The following is a 13,978-nucleotide window of genomic DNA, read 5'->3' on the forward strand; positions in this document are numbered from 1 at the left end:
AACCTCAAAGAAATGCCACAATCAAGACCTCGAAGCAGAAATGAGGGAGAAACACCCAGAAACACCTCATATGTGCCACTCACAAGTATAGGCTAAGGGTCTTTCCTTGCCATTAATGCTTGGATAACACACGTATACGTCTTCTTTGATTAATAATAATGGCTAGTGCGGTGGCTGGCATATACATAAACCTACCAACGTCCGTCACCATGTTTGTTGGAATGACTTAAGGCCCTTGCACACTGAGTCCGAAATTTTCGCACGTTAAAAAATAAATACGACCTCATGTTATGTCAATAACGCTTGCACACTGCCTCCGAAACTTTCGTCCGTCAAAAAAAATTCGAATCAGGTTCGATTTTCTGCATTTTTCGCATCCGTAGCAAGCATTTTGAATGGTGTTTTGACAATTCAGAGCCACTGAATAAACGCATGCGATCATTTCGGACTCGGTGGGCAAGGGCCTTTATCGCAAGAGGAAAAAATGTTTTTAAAAAAGTCTAAAAGTTTTAGTCGCATAACATCGGTTAATGGAAACGCCGTCATTTCGCAATATTGTTTTATTGACTTAAGAAAATATCACAAAAGTTTTGTGCAAATCTGTAATGGAAACCTATAGCTATTGTCTGTGTCATGCATGGGATGTGTGTGACAATGTCACTCGTAACCCACAAAACTGCCTTCTTTGGCAGAATGATGAAATATATAATATATGTTATTATTATTCATTTTTATAGTTTTATTATTAATAATTGTATTATTATTAATTGCAATAATAATTGTTAACACTTTATTTTAGTGTTTTTGTTACATGTACTTACTGTAGTAATAGCAATAAATTGTGAATAATTGCATGCAACTAATCCTATATTAAGTATGTTAATTCATATTTCCCAGTACTTAATATAATTAGTGTAGCAATAACACCTTAAAATAAAGTGTAACCTAATAATCTTATTTTATAATTAGCTGAAAATTATTTAAAAAAAAACATATATATATATATACTTTGCTGAACTCTTTCTTTTATCACATTATTTTAGCTATAAATGTTAACATGATTTTTTAAGGTCTCAGTTATCATGCAGTTCTGCTAATTGAAAATTTTAAACTGTCAGCGTGTTTAACTGGAGCCTTTTTAAGTGGCTAAATTGCTAGCATCACTAGGCACCTAAGCTAAACTTGAATTCTGCTGATAAACAATATATTATGCAGCAAAGGCCAGACATGTATGGTTTTGTTTCTGGAACAATCTCAGACAATAAAAGAAAGGAAGACCTAGATGAAAGCAAGTAGGGAAGTTAAACACTCTCATTAACAATGATATGCCAGCATTGTGCTATTTGCATATTGCATGTTTGTGTAATTTATTCACGCTTATTCGACAAGTTGAAGTTTCAAGTGTGTCCCTTCCACTCTCCCCCTATCCACTTTTATTTTTATCAGGGAATAATGATTTAAAACAAGGTCATTTGATCTTCTGTTTCAATAGACCTTAATGAAATATTCATTTACTCGCCTGTGGTTTCTCTGACCGTGTTTCTGAGGATGTTCAGCGAAGACACAAAGGCCGCGCTTTTCATCATTCAAACCCACGTTTCACATTTTGATTCATACAGATACTGATAATTATACCTTATTTTACTTAGAAACCTACAGTTTACCTAACAAGAGGGTTTATAGGCGTCCAAGCAAAAGCCATTTTGTAATATGCCAATAGGAGAGGGGAATTTGGGCTGCACATATTGAATCTTTTTCTTAGGATTGTAAAGACTAAATGTACTGTAGTGTGTTCTAATACATCTAATACATGAACAATCATTAGTGCAATATGAATGTCGTGATCTCAATGAATTAACTTTCCATCTGACTGCAGTTAGATTTCTTGGACAATGTTGCATATTGTGGCATGTTTTTCCAAAGAAAAAATCAATCTATCAGCCTGTCTGTACTGAGTCTGCATTTCCCAATGTACAGGTCATTTTATGCAGTTCATTGAGCAAACGTTTTCATAAAAAGAGGCATACCACGCATTCAAGGTGTATATTTTCCATTATGCCTGTTTCCAAGTCTGCATGGCCTTGGCAATAGACATAGTATACATTTTGAGCATTTTCAAAAAATATTTCAATATTTATCTTTTCTTTGTATTTTAAAGATTTTTTTTAATCACTTTGGAACTATTTTCACAAGAGTAACATTTCAAAACCCTCTACAAAAATCCACACTGATCACACTCAAAACAACTTCTCGTTCATTTAAAACCTGCTTTTGTGCTGTTTTTTTAGGGTTGTACGTTTCCTTTCACAATACAAGAGGAATGTTTCAAATTGCCCAGTGCTGTAATGTACAGTCATCATGGGTTAAACACTTACATTACATAAGCAAAATGACAAATTCCATGATAAATGAAGACACTGGCATCGTTAAAAAAAAAAAAATGCAATTTAAAATATTTTTTTTAAATAATGCAATGGACAGCACAGCCTGCAGCCTACATGTTATCTTGATAAAATGTTCTTCCAGTATAACTGAATTGGTACTGTATCTGACCTTTTGACCTTTGGGTGAGGTATAGTAATTTGCCAGCCTTTGATTATTATGTAGCCTACTGTGAAATTATGACTTCCTATCATATTCTACCTTTGAATATTTTAAACAGGTACAATATATTTTAGTGGTTATTAATATTGTAATACCATAACAAGTATTTATTATGGTTGATATACACTTTTTTTTTTTTTTTTTTTTTGAACATGTAATTTAAATAATACAAAATAATCAAACCAGTTTAAAATGTATAGGTCTACCAAACAATTTGTTGATCAACATTTAAAATCAGACTAAATGATAATCAATAAATTAAAATGAATGTGAACATTATGAATCATGCATTAAAAGCAACAACTTTAAATGAAAGGTACACTGTTAAATGTCGCTGTAGATTTAGCAGCACAGTACTGTAATAATTTTGGGTATTGTGGGTAATTTTGTTTGAGCGGGAACATTTTACAGTACATTTTAGTGTTGCTGTAACCTGGCTGTAACCTGGCTGTAATATGCAAAATACAGTAAAGTACTGTTTTATAGTTTACAGTACTGATCTTGTGTACTGTAAAGTAAATTACAGTAAAGTTGCTGTAAATCAAAATACAGTAACTTGCTGGCAACCTTGCTGCCAGTACTGTACTGTAAAAATACAAGAAAATTGTTAACAGTGTATGTATTGATCGAACACTATAGTAGAGTAAAAGTTTATGATATGGAAATATCGAGAAGAAAAAAAACTTGTTTCACCAACTTGCTGGTAACCAAAAGGAAAATGCCTTACTGGCTCCACACTATGAGCACTACGAGGCATCTGTATGAATGAATTTCTCTATGGAAGAATGTTCTTTTACAGATGTAGGCTTGTGCATTTCCCCTAATGCAACAGTAAGCTGTAATGCTATACGTCAAGCCGTAAGCTACATATGTAACATATAGATGAGAACACATCCCGGCGGGCAGATCCATAGCAGAGGAACTCTCAGCATCACTCAGGACCACTGGGCCCTTCCATCTAATGCACAAAATCAAATTATAATTAACCACATTTAAGTTGGAGCAGCAAGTCCCTCCTTATAGGTTTCCTGTGATCTCTGCCTCTTTTTTCCGCTTCATGCCCATGGAGTAATTAATATGGTAAGACATCATGTTCGGTGAATTCCTTTGAGATGGGTTTGTGAAAGCTGTTAAAGCCGAGAGGCTGAATTAGTATTCATGCAGATTTTCTCGCTACTAGTCCGCTCTCCCATTGGGACCGAGGGCTAGATTGGGTAGACAGACAACGTTCATCCTTGATTATGTGAGCGGAATGCCACCCGGCTGCACGAGTGAAGCGGGAAAAATGCCGTTCCTTGGGCAGCAAATCAATTTCTGTGATCTGCTAAATGGAACGACAACAGTGTGATACTTTAACCCCACACATCAGGGCACGGAAATAAATAAATAAAGGTGTACTCTGAGTTAGGATGATTACTGCCCATTACCTATAGTCTGGGTTTCTCCATCAGTTATGAACCATTTAGAGTGAAATTTTACATATGCCATGATTGTGCAGTAGCATTAATGTACTGGTCATATCTCAATTAGTGTGAACTCCAAATCCAGCTATTATTCAGAACTAAAACAGCCAGCCAGGTTTCGTTTTGCAGATAATTTGCTGATAATTGGCATCACTCAAGCGATATATACTGTATAACAAATCTCAACTGGTTGACTTTTATTTTCCCGCAAAATGTAACTATATTATCACTCTGTTATTTATATTCAGTTGGATATAAAAGTATGTCCAACTTCATCTGTATGCATACAGTATTCTATGCATACAGTATTCTATTCAGTATTCTTATATAAACTACATAGCAAATCTCAATCATCTGCTTTTCTTAGGAAAATGTAACTATGTTATCACCAATCTCTTTATATAAATATGTCCAGTTTTATCTTCATATACATACAGTATACACATGTAGGCCACTATATAGCAAATCTCAAATGCTTGATTGCTTGTATAGTTGCGAAAAGTAAACTATATTATCACCCAGCTCTAATCTGCTAAGTGCAACTATAAGGCATTAAGATATTATAGACATCAATATAATGCTTTGTAATAAATGTGCATCTGCTGCACATGCATTCCGTCAATTGGTTTCGAAGGCGGATGTGAATGTTTGCCACAGAATGTTTGAGGGCTTTCTTCGATGTGGATCTGTTGTGCACCCTCTGATACCTGCTCTCGTCCAAGGGTGACCCTGCCCTCTTGTTAAGTAGCCCAGATTGTGAGCTTTGACTTCCTTTTGGATAATTAACCCAAAGCTGAGTCTTATTACAGCTGTCTGGCAATCTGGCACAAGGTAATTCACTGCTCCCTGAATGCAGGGCCAAAGCACTGGCACCTTATGCTCCATGATTGAAGACAATCTCCTGAGATGAACAGAATTAATAATCACGGATAAAGGAGAACTAGTTTTTCTTGTGCCTCTTTGGCGTGCGCAACTATTGACTCTTCACTCTGCAGAACAGCGCAGAAGGTTCAAAAGGGGTCACCTCTCGCATTCACCTGTCATTTGCGTCCTGTGCGCGGATGTGATGGTTTGCAACGTGTTTTTAACCTCTGCACTTCAGGCGCAGTTCATAACCTGCCGTTACATCGGTAGAATTTCACTTCATCCTTCTTTGTCTGTCCTACCACAGGGAATACAAATGTTTATAGACTGAAGGGTGCAGACTCCATCTGGGAAAGCAGAAGTCACATTACGGTAATCTCTGCCTGGATTAAATCTGTTGTTCATGGAGATGTTAACAAAGGTGATAAAACAAGATTAGCCAAGACACACAGAGCAGGGATTTTGGAGTGTGTTCTTATTAGCATTCACTGTGCTCTGGAGAAGAGAGCACGCTCAACTCTCCTCACGGGGGGAACAGGGTTCAGCCATTAGCATGAATAGGAAATGCTAATTTAAAGCCTCAGACACCTGCTCCTCAGCAGCGGTCCTAGCTACGCGTAGTGAGAGCTTCTAGCTCAGAGCAGTTAAGGAAGTGAAAATGTTTCATGAATGTATACAGGGCACCACCATTGGGGAAGCTTCTTTGAAACCATGGCTTCCCAAGCTGCAAGCTAACAATCTGTGAAGTTACTCTTTTGAAAAGTTGCTAGTTACCAACAATGCTAACTACACTGAAGCTATTTAAGGGTACAATATATTTTTAACCATATAACGCCTACTACATAATTTTTGATATGCACATTTCTAAGGCCTCTTAATTATCAAGATGAGCAAAACTTTGCTTAAAACTTTGTTGTACACAATCTACTACATTCCTTCTATCAGAGTCCTGCATGGGTCCTGTTTGATAAACCCACACCCGCAGTAATTAACATAACATCCGACCCGATATCCGACAGAAACACTAATTTTAGTCCGTACCTGACCCGACTGACATAAAAACGGCGGCCAGAACCGTACCCGCATTAAATCTACTACATGAGGTAGACAAAAATAATTTTCTCATGTAGCCCAACACAAGCAATAAAACCAACATTAGGCATTCTGAGTCAATGCAATTAACATTGCATTAAACAACACAAGTAAAATAATAGAACAAAGAATGTTTAGTAGGCCTATTTAACTGTAAGCTTAAAGCTAGTAAATATTTTAGCAGATTCACTTAGAAATTTAAACGCGATTGTCTCTTCTGAAACTTAGCAGTGTTTACCTGGCCGCTGGTCCTCTTTGTAGCAGCACAAAAAAATAGGCTAAAACTTTTACTCAAATTGTGAATATATTTAAGTACATAAAGTGAGCAAAGCGCAAAGCTTTAATATAATCACTATAGCTTTCAATCAGATGCAGCGCGATTGGTTACAATGCTCAGCGCTGCAAATCCTGCTGTAATTAGAAGCCTTTAACGGTCTTCAGACAGAACGTGAACACAAATAAGCACGGGACCATTTGAAAGCAACTGTCAAATGCACCGAATTGAGTTGAAATAGTCTTGGATATTGGACCCGCAGTCTGCCCGTGTTTACCGCGCGTCCGATCCTCACCTGACACGTAAATATTATTCCACTCGTTACATCAAATATTAGCAGGTCACCCATCGGGTACCCACCTGCGTGCAGGTCTCTATCATCTGATTGATAGTTAAACTTTTTTACTAGCAAGTAAAAGGCCTTTTTCGTATAATTGCACACACTAAATTACAACGATAACCGTCAAAGGACATGACCAATCCGGGTATATAAATACAATGAGAACTAAATGAGACAGCTGTGGATAATTGGTAACTATAGAAACAAAAACATGACATAATTGGAAACCAAGGAAACCTAAATTAAACAGAGCAGAGAAACAGGAAATTTAGGGATCAGAACAGAATATCAAAATTAGAGTCCATAGAACAGATCCGAACTGTTACAGTATTCCCCCGTAAGGCACACCCTCGCACCGTAACAAACCTAGTCCAACAGTGGTCCGAACCGAACCTGGGGAATGACTGATGGAGGTGGAGCTGGAAGTGATGGAGACCCAGGCGAAGTCGAGAGGACGACGGACCAGGGCGATATTGATGAATGAGGTTTTTATATTGTGCATTGTGCAATATAATGTGTAATACTTTGTGTAAAGTACAAAGTGCTTTACAATCATGTCAGGGGTCTCTCCTCAACAACCAGTGTGCCGCATCCACTTGGATGATGCGATGGGAGCCACAGTACAACAGCGCCAGCTATAGGTGGAGAGAAGAGAGCGTGATCGAGCCAATTCAGTTGATGGGGATTATTAGGACGCCATGATTGATAAAGGCCAATGGAGGGAATTTGGCCAGGACACCGAGGTTACACCCCTACTCATTTAAAAGAAGTGGCTTGGGATTTTTAATGACCACAGAGAGTCAGGGCTCTCCCCATCACTATACTGGGGCATTAGGACCCACACAGACCACAGGGTAAACATCCCCTGTCAGCCTCACTAACACCTCTGCCAACAGCAACCTAGTTTTCCCAGGTGGTCTCCCATTCAGGTACTGACCATTCTCAACCCTGCTTGAGCTTCAGTGGGCAACCAGTCTTAGGCTACAGGGTGATATGGTTGATTTAGCCCAGAAGCCCAAGGTGGTGCCGCTGACTCATGGGACCAAGGTGCAGATCGGTGCGACACCAGAGGGAGTGAGGATCAAGGTGGAGCCGGAGGAGTTGAGGAGCCCAGTAAAGCCAAAGGGCTAGCCAGACCTCTGAGGGACCAAGGCAGAGCCTGAGGGACAGGGAAGCCCAATGGTGCTCAAGGGCTGATGGACTAGGGTGGAGCCAAGGGAGCATGAAGGAGCTAGGAGACTGGACGGTGTCATCGAAGGAGGATGGACTTCAGGCGGGATGGAACATTTAAACAGTCGGACAAGACAGGCGGAGAAGGAAAGAGTTCGAGAGTGGGACAAGGTTGGGAATTGGCTCTGTTGTCTCCAAATTGATGAGCCAGACCTTGGCTTCTGGTTCGAAGATGGTTGTATTTATTTCCGCGGACTCTATAACTAACATGGTGGCAGGCTCTGGCCTTGGGACGAATGTATTAACCGGCTCTGGCTGGTCTCGTCCTTTCTAACTGGGACTGCTTGTATTGCTAATCGCTACTTACCTGCATCTACTTACCTGTATCGTCTTCCTGTGCTCCATTCATCTGTGTTCCCGCTTCCCTGGATTCCGACTCCTCCATTATCGTCTGTTCTGCTCCTACAATGATAAGAGAAATTGTTATCTTCATCTTCAGCTCACCCACCAGGTACCATGGAACAATGAGACATTGAAAACTGTCTTTGGAGTGGTTTGGACAACCAGCTGTTTCTCCAAGCACCAGCATGTACTACCCCAGGTACTCTGGCACAATACATAGATCAGGTGCTGTGATTAAGTGGTTCGTCATTCACTGTTGGCGAGGTTGCGGAAGTCACCAGCCCTACTCAGTTGCTGTCTTCCCAACCCACTCCAGCCATCCTGGTACTGACGTTTTTTCCATCTAGCCAGTTCCAGCCTCAGAGTTCCGTTACGTGCCTGTTCCAGCCCCAGAGTTCAGTATCAAGCTCGTCCCGGCTCCTGAGTCTGCATTGGAGCTCACTCTAACCCCTGAGCTTGCATCAGAACCTGATCTTAGTCTGTTGTGATTGGTTTACCGCATACAGTGTGCTCGTCGAATACAAAAACGCCCATTGCCATAACGTCAGCTTCCTACACTGTAAAATAAAGACAGTAACGAAAAATGACATCGATTTTACAGAGTATTTTTGTAATATATTGCGGTGAACACGTGGAAACTGTATCAATAACAGTGCATATGTATACATTAGCTGAGCTCTAGCGTGAATGACTGATGTAACAAACATTGGTAAAACAAATCTTGCTCCATGCTTAATCTTTCCTCAAAGTAGTGAGAATGACAGACAATCTGCATTAATAGACACAGTTATAGGTAATAGTGGCCCATAAACTGATTAGCATAAGTATTTAAGTAAGACAGTGATAATGTGAGTTAGCCAGGAGACCTACACAATATAAAACTCAAAACTAACTATTTTGAACACCATCTTTCAAGAGCAAGCGGTTTGTGAATCCTGCATTGAACTCCAAGATTTGAGAAGCAGTCGTCAGTGAAATATAGGGAACACAGCAAAAGTTTAGGATTACTGCTGTGATATCATGGTAAAGATGAACTTTAACCACTGATTCTTCACATGCTCGTCCTTGGGCAGAGAAAAAAAAAACTGACTTTACCTTCACAATGTAGAGCACAGCGTCTTCTCGATATGATGCTATCCAGCATCCACAGGAATCAGCTGCAGGTTTGACATTCCAGTTTTCCCTGGTGTCTGCGCGCTAAAAAGTGGGCGGGCAATATGCTAATGTTTCGTCTTGACGTCACAATGAAACGGCTTATGACCAAGCGGCAACCTCCCCGTCTCTCTCTTGAAACCAACACGGAAGTGAGTTAAACTGCAATTCATTAACTGGCCGCTTGGCCTGGCTGCAGAAGTGAGTCAAATCTGTATCTCCCTCATGTTAAAATTACCAACTTTATAGCAGAAAAAAACATGTTTACAGCCTGGTTCTCTCTGTGGCTTTGGTCTATACAGCTAATTTTGCCCTTCATAACAACTGTGAGGGGGGTGAATTTTTTTATAACTCATCCGTTTAGTTGATTAATATTTAAATTTAAGGGTGTGGCCACTTGAGTGACAGGTGGATTCCCGCTGATGTCAATGCTAGCCGTTTGTCTGCTGTTACTAGCCGTCACTTCACCTCAGCAAATGTTAGCTGCTGAACTTGCCTTCTCTGCAGTGTTTGTGCTTTTTTTCGGGATTATTTCATACAATTTAATACTTGGGTACAAAGCCCACGTCTTTGGATTCAGTCGTTGTCGTCGAGTATCGTTCGAGAGAACAACCAGCGCTGTATTTCAGTTGTTTTCCTCTGTGAACATGCACTAATGGATGTCTGACAATTTCGTTGCTTTTTGGGGTTTTCAAATTTAAAACGTCAATAAAGGCTCGTTCGTTCTGCTCTCACGGAACAGATGGATTATATGTACCGTCAGATGAAATCATGCAGGCGTCGGCGCTTTCTCCGTCCGTGCAATAAATGCACATCCATGAATGAGCGCGGATTTTCTAGCGCATTTACTTGCACTTCAAAGGCAATATATCTATGGTTTAACGGTTTAACCCATTTGAGAGGCGGCCAAAATCAGAATTTAAAATGGACTGAATAAGCTCTCTACGAACTTGAGCGATGCCGCGCTGACGGACCATGAAAGAGTGACTGACATGTATGCACATAAATCACTGTCACACACAAACACTCTCGAAGTAATACACAGTCTCACTTGTAGCCATGTATTTTAACTATTATAATATTTCGAAGGGCAAAAACAGGAACTTTTAATTGTCTTTACATCATCAGCTAACTCGATCACGTCGAGCTAGGTGATTTCAGATAGCCAGGCTCATATCTATGGCCAGGCTCCTCAGCTCCACTCACGCCCCGCCTGTTTGCCTATTTTCTGTTATCCGGGAGTGACGCAAGGCCAAGATGGCGACGGACGGCTCCGCCCACTTTAGGCTTCAAAAATGCTCTTCAGAAACCTACGGGTGACGTCACGGACACTACGTCCATATTTTTTTACAGTCTATGGTTATGACTCGTTTGAAAAACAATTAATTTCACTGACTCAGAGTCGACTTTACTTTTGAAAGACAATAACTTTATATATGGTGCACTTTCAGATTTAAACCTTTGCAGGATGTTTTCATTCACTTAGAGCTATGTCACACACTACATGAAAGGTCACTTTCAATAATAATAATAATAATAATTAGTTACATTTATATAGCGCTTTTTCTGAGACCTCAAAGCGCTTTACATAGATGGGGGAATCTCCTCAACCACCACCAATGTGCAGCATCCACTTGGATGATGCGACGGCAGCCATATTGCGCCAGAACGCCCACCACACACCAGCTTACTGGTGGAGAGGAGACAGTGATGAAGCCAATCAGTATATGGGGATGATTAGGAGGCCATGATGGACAGAGGCCAAGGGGCAAATTTGGCCAGGATGCCGGGGTTACACCCCTACTCTTTTTCGAAGGACATCCTGGGATTTTTAATGACCACAGAGAGTCAGGACCTTTCAAAAATCCATGATAGGGGCCCTTTAAATAACATAAATACACTTTATGTATTAAATCTCACTTTATTACCAATGTCTTTGCTGCTGAACTTTGATGATCCAATTCAACCAATAAAATAAGCAAAAATTACTTTAGTTAAACATCACGTTTGTGTTTTTTTTTTTTTTTTTGGTGAAGTAAGAGTGTTCAACTTTCTTCTCCTGCATCCTGTTCTTCTGCAATCCAGAATGGCAGCACTGCTGAAAGGTTTGTTTGAGTTGCACCCTCTATTGTACAGGCATGAATTTGCATTTCCTTCAGCCTGAGGCTTATTCATTTTCACTTTTAGGGCCCTATTTTAAAGATCTGAAATGCAAGTATAAAACGTGAAACGCAAGTAACTTTGTGGGTCGGATCTCGGCAAATCTAAATGGGTTGGTCTGAAGTAGCTACATTACTCATAGGTGTGGTTTGGGCATAACGTGAAATAAACCAATCAGAGCGTCATCTTACATTCCCTTTAAGAGCAGGCGCGCTTGTTCCATGGCGGATTGCTATTATAACAGTGGATTTGCCAGGCGCACGCCAGGAGCAGTTCACAGCCGAGGAGACCGACGTTCTCGACAGGGACCGTAGAAGACAGAGAAGTGACATTGTATGGGTTTGGGAGAAACCCACCTAAATTAGCTTCGGTTAAACAGGCGTATAATAATTTGGGTAAATGTGTAAGCTAGATTTATGCCTATTTTTTCACATCTTCATGGACACCACAATGATTTCCCTCGTGTGGAATATTTTTCCTTGTAATTATATATGGTTTGCAAAAATGGCAACTGCTGCGTCTGTGTAGATGAGATAAGCAAAGTGTATGTGCGTTGTGCACACGCTACATTATGGCCAAGCATGCGCCTTTAAAATAGCATCTGAATAACGCGCCACTGACTTTAGACTAGGTTTTTCCTGGTCTGTGACGGAATTGTTTTCTGGAACTGCAAAATAGCACCAGGGAACGTTTGCGCCGGAACACGCCTCCTCTTTTCGCTGAACCGCCCCCGGAAGCGCAAGTTCATTCCCTAATTTACCAACGTGCATCTGTGGAGGGAAAAGTCTGCTGTGCGCCGGGTGCAAAATAGGAATGATACAGTGTACAAAGTCAATTGACCTATGGCTAAGCCACGCCCCCAAACGCGATGAGCCAATCACAGTGCGCATAGCTAACCCAATATACTCAGACATTCTCTGCTTCCACGTCCATAGGCCTATGTCACACTTCCTGCTTCCGGAACGCGGAGTAGGGATTCAGAACTTCCGGTCAACAGTATTTCTCGATAAGGATTTAGATTATCAGCCATAATGTCTAAACCATCCGAGGTAGACTGACCACGAGCTATGAGGTTGTGAAACGAAGGTTTTTGCTCCTGTAGAAGCTATAAGTTCGTATGAAATCAACCTTGTTTTAAGAAAAACATGTTTTATCTGCGATCTTATGAAAAAAAACTACACTACCCACAATCCTAAGCGTAGCAGCAACGTCTGCTGATTGGTCCAACTCGCTGTTACCATAGAAACGTTTACCTTACTGGCGAACGGCTAGAGCTATAACAACAATGGTTCTCCCAGAAGAACTTGTACCCTTTCCTCAGTTTTGACGTTTCCACTTGAGAGTTTTCAATTACCATCCGAACCACATCCTCATTATGTGACTTCTGGCAGGTTGAGGAGAGATTTGGTCCAGTGGTATCTATCGGACTCCGCCATTGTAAAAAGCTAACCGGAAGAGCCATATCCCTACTAAAAGACGTACTTCCGGTCTTCAATTTTTTCGTGACATAGGCCTATTGAAATGCATTGCAGTTAGTCAGTTTTCATGCAGTTTTTTTCTTGTCATTTTAAGTTTAAAATGGTCAAACGGTGTGCATGGGGTACATGCAACTCCGACACTAGGTATCCCGAGAGGCTGGGCGACGGTGCGTATTTTTTACCCTTTCCCAAGCCACATCTCAACCCGAGATAAGTGTCTGCTCTGGATTAAGTTATGCGGTAGACCACAACACCAACGAAACGTGAATAAATTAAACAAGGATGCTTTAGCAGAAGAAAAATCTAGCTATGCTTATACGGAGCTTTAAGCTAGGTTTAGATAAAAAAATAAGCTAGTAGCAATTACCATAGCATATTTTACAAGTCAAGTCAAGTTATATTAATAAATTGAAAGTAATAATAATACATTAATAAATTGAAAGTAAATCACACTTCTTACCCTGCAGTTGTAACGCAAAGTTGAGATGTGGCCCAGAGAGAAAAAAACAATAATGTTAGGTGTCGGAGGAAATGCACGAGAGACGAGAGATGGCGTATTTTCCTAGCCTGACTACGTCAGACTTCTTACTTACGCTCAATTTCATTTCGCTTCTGTACTCAGTCTGAGACAGCGTAATAGCTTTCCGTTTTCCTCCGGCCTGAAAACAGCCGGCCAATCAACGAACAGAGGGCGGGCTGAGAGCCGTGACGTAGACACTGATTGTACCGTGGATGCGTAGATTTACTTCACCTAATCTGCAAAAGTCGCGCACAGCCATGTTCACTCCGGTATTTCGCTCGATGGTTTTGTTTTCGCATCATACATGTGTTTACAGTGGAAGTTAGATGCGGCTGAGCATGCGCATAACACACGCCATAACCAAACGTTATGTGAGTGGCTTACGGGTAACCAATGATTTTAAACTTCAGACAAGCGCCCCCCCACGAGAAAGAAAACGCTTTTCAATTATGCCATGCC

This window comes from Squalius cephalus (assembly GCF_949319135.1).
Source record: "Squalius cephalus genome assembly, chromosome: 20".
NCBI classification, from domain to species: domain Eukaryota; kingdom Metazoa; phylum Chordata; class Actinopteri; order Cypriniformes; family Leuciscidae; genus Squalius; species Squalius cephalus.